Source organism: Engraulis encrasicolus, chromosome 23 (genome assembly GCF_034702125.1).
Source record: "Engraulis encrasicolus isolate BLACKSEA-1 chromosome 23, IST_EnEncr_1.0, whole genome shotgun sequence".
In the NCBI taxonomy this organism is placed as follows: Eukaryota; Metazoa; Chordata; class Actinopteri; order Clupeiformes; family Engraulidae; genus Engraulis; species Engraulis encrasicolus.
In genome coordinates, this window is record NC_085879.1 from 37,159,209 (window position 1) to 37,163,705 (window position 4,497).

Here is a 4,497-nt window from a genome sequence, read left to right on the forward strand (position 1 = left end):
TATACAGTGCGCATTTGTCTGCCCGCAGTGTTTGCACCTTGTCTGCAGGGGGTGCCACACACACACAGAGTCATACACTTTTTTATGGGATTCACCGCCACCCCTTGTTTCTCATAGGCTATGGGATGCTCTATCAAAGATGATGGGCATATCTCCTCCCCTTTTGGAACAAAACACTTTAATTAAAAACAAACAAATCAATAAACAGAAAAACAAACAAACAAACAAAAGACAGCAGCAAGCTTTTTAAAGATTATGCAGATGGAGTCACCTGCATTGCATTACATTTGGCAGATGCTTGTATCCAAAGAGACAATAGCAATGGCAACAATATTACAGTATTTAGGCTACATGAAAAGTATGGGGAAAAACATGACACATTGGATTAACAATTTACACAATTATTAAAGTATTAGTTACAGTATACTGCATTATATTTGGTAAATGTGTCTGACTGTAAAACCAGACTCAGCTCAGGGAGAATCCCTGTAAATAATCAAATAAGTTTTTTTCCCACCCATTAACATTTACAACATTCCAAATAGCCACAAAATCTTCAAATTTCATCAGATGGCCATAGCATCATTGGAAAGCTTCAAAAGATCACTCTGCGTATCTACTGTAGCCTATGTATAACTCAAAATGGCCCTGGGCCTACTTCATTATGTTGGCATTAAACTGTATTAGTTAGATTAGTTTAGTATTAGTTATGTTAAAACACTTCATGGCTGTGAATGCTTACTCATTCTCTACATAGTACAGTACTGTACATAGGGTGTGAATTACATGCCCTTACATGGTGCACAACATAGCGAATGAGTGAATGCTTTGGATCATAGCTCCCGTTTCATTCCTTTTGTCTTTTAATATTTTACCTTACCCAAGGGCCCCATCATAACATTACTATGACATTATCTAGAGCCTGCTAAGACATGGCGTTACATATTTCCTGCTACCAGAATGGCAATGACCAAGTCGTGGTGCATTACTAAAGGCACTGTATTATGTCAAAGTAGTGCAGTACTATGGCAGATAACTTCCCAATGACTATTATTATGTTCCCCTGGTGGAACGGCGTGCATTATGGGGATACGCAACAGATTGTAAGTCTTGGCCGTTACAATTTTGGTGACCACGGTTATAAGATAGGCTTTTTACAAAGGCGTTAATATGACACAATGCGTTGGAATGCTAAGCCTGCATTGCATGAAATACAAAGATAATACATATAACACCACTCTGATTTAGCTGTATAATTCTGTTGTATCTCTCTACCATCCATGGCCATATCTTCTAGTGAGATCAACTTTTGTCTTCAACAGTGTTGTTAGATCTTTGGCATTTGTACGGGACTTGGGATCATATTGTACCAGTGGTGTCACAATGTCATGGAGCACTGGCTGTAGTTTAGACATGGCCTGGGGAACATTTTTATTGTACAGAAGCTCACGTAGTTCCTGGAGTGTGCTGTATGTCCACGGCTTGGAGTCTGTGAACATCTCCAGAAGTGTGATGCCAAGAGACCACATGTCAGACATGGTGCTGCATTTCTTACACTCTACGAGACACTCTGGGGCCATGTATTGTGGAGTACCACCCAATACACCACAGAAAGCCCCTATTTGACTACCTCCTGTTGACATGCAGACAGTTTCCATCAGGTTTGCCAAGCCCCAGTCAGTCAAGTGGGCCTTCTTGTCATTTGCAGTGACCTGGCAATGACACCATTCGGAAAGTTATTAAGGATTAGCCTAGTAGGCATTTTATGACTCTTACAAAAGGCTTTTTTTCCACTGTCGGTTTTCTGGTATACCTATAGGTCTACAGCTCAACCCAGCACGACTCGGCCGCCACAGCTCAATCAAAAGGCAAGAAGTGGTGGCCGAGTCGCACTGTGTCGAGATGTAGGCCTACCTGAAAAACGGCAGTGGAAAGGAACCTATAGTATCATTAACAAGTACAAGTATTCATGATAAAAAGCCATTTTGAGAATGACATTTAAAAAAAATGTAATCAATTTGTGTTCAATTTCTACAGTTTCAGATATAGACTTATAGCTTCCCTTGTGTTACAGTAAGTTCCAAGAGCAAAACATCATCTGTCAGAGGAGTAGCTGTGATGCATGGAGATTAAAATATCTGTAGGCTTGTCTGTACTGACCATTATATTTGCTGGCTTCAGGTCCTGATGGATGATGTGTTTCCCGTGTATGTACTCAACAGCCATGGCCAAATCTAAGGCCACAAACAGCTTATCGTCTTGCTGTAACTGAAGACAAATAAAAACAAACACTTAAGAAATATTTTAATCATGTCCCAGTCAAATAAGGGAAAGTGGTTGTGAAAATACATCACAGGAAATATGGGCAGACCAAGGCTTAGGGAAACGTTCAATGGTTAAAAATATGAATGCAACAAAATAAAAACTAAAAACTAAAAAGCTAAAACAATATTCAGAAGTGGCAGTGGTGGCAACTTTGTGCAGTTGGTCCTGCTAGCTGCTGAAAAAAACTGATCAGACATCACAACAACAATGCTATAACATCCCACTTTCATATTGTCATTTTATATCTTATTACATACTATTTTAGGTAATATTACAAAATTCCTAGTAGTTCAAAAGGCTTTTCAATATGTATTCCCAGGTAATTAAAAGGTGAAATACCTTGATAGGAGTGTCTGTGTGAAGAATCTGTTGCAGGTTGGCACCGTGGATGTACTCATTAGCAATGAGGATCTGGCTGTCACTTTTGGACACAGCCATCATCCGCACAATGTTGGGGTGGGACAGTTGCCTGAAAGCAGTGTTTTGCCGAATTGAATTATGCTTTCAATAAAACAATTTCTGAACAATTACTGTTGCAACTTGTCTTACTTAATATGATTGATCTGACCCAAAAGCTAAATAATGATACAGTGTGTGTGTGTGTGTGTGTGTGTAAATGTCACAGACACTCATCTCCTTAACATTCCCATCACACATCTTCACACAATGGGTGACAGGGCATTTAGTGTGGCTGGCCCCAAACTGTGGAACTCCCTCCCGCTCCCACTCCGCCAATACGCTTAAAACACACCTTTTCACCCTTGCTTTCCCACAGCTACGTATACTGCCCTACAATATCAGAAGGCAGTATCTTGAAAATGGTCGAAAATGGGTTAAGACCGGAAATTGGCTTTAAAATACCTTCTTTTTCTTGTGTTAAAATTTTTTGGTCCAACTTGGTCCCGTTTCAGAAAAAAAACGATAAAAACGGATTATACTGCGCTTTTTGGTTTTAGGAGGTTACGTCGTACTAGCCAAGAACTGCAAATTATACTGCACTTCTCCATTGACACCGTGGTTTTGGTGTAGACAGTAATACCACAACGGAATGCAGTATAATGATTTTTCAGCAAAAAAGTAATGAGAATGTTGGTTTTTTTGCTTTTTTCTTGTGTGCATACATTTCCACCATAAAAAAGTATTCTATGGAAGTGTCATCACCACTTTACCTCCAACACAGTTGCGTGGCCAGAAAGGAAACTTTAAAGCCCTTTTTCTCAGCTTGCCATTTTGAATTATACTGCGTTCTGAAATTGTAGGGCAGTATAGCAAATACTGAGGCTCTTCTATTACTTGTTCTATTATCTATTCTCTATTTTATTGTTTCATTAAACTCTATACTATACGGTGAATTCAGGTAACTTGGCCCCTTTTTTTGCATGTAAGCGAATGGCCCAAAGTGGCCCAATTTACCTGAATTCACCCCTAGTTCTAATCTTGCCTTGTTGTTGTTCTGGATGATTTGCCTATGTGCCTTTTAACTGTTAACATTACTTGTTGCTATGCTTTTTAACATGTATTGCCTGCATTTCTTTGGTTTTATTTACTGTCCTACCACTGTAAAGTGTCCTTGAGTATCTAGAAAGGCACTCCAAATAAACGGTATTATCATTTTATCATTATTAAAATAATAATAACAATATGAATATCACGTATACACTAATTCATTACTAAACACATTAATTACTTGCCAACCATACAGTAAACGCTCTTACCAGGGAATAAAGACTTCATTTGTCAACGTTGGATTGGGTCCTGTTGCTATGACCTTCACTGCAGCAGGAGTTTCCTGGTATGATCCTCTGTAAACTACTCCATAGGAGCCACGCCCGATGCAATTAGTGGCATCATACGTTATTGTGGAAATATCCACAAAGGGACCTTTCACTTTGAAGCCTAAAACCATGTAAACATACAGTATGAATAAAAATTTAAATTGTAAAGTTCCTCTGTCTAACATGCACTACAACAAGTGGGGAGATTATACTTAACACTTAATTTTGCTTAATACTTTTTACTTTATACTTAACTGATATGAACGTATGTTTCAACATACACACAATACACTGAATATCAGAAAAAGGTGTACAAAGCCAAGGTAAACTATCCTGTGTCTGTAAGAAAGGTATACTAACCTGCAGTCTTTAAGGATGACCTCTGTTGTCGTGCTGT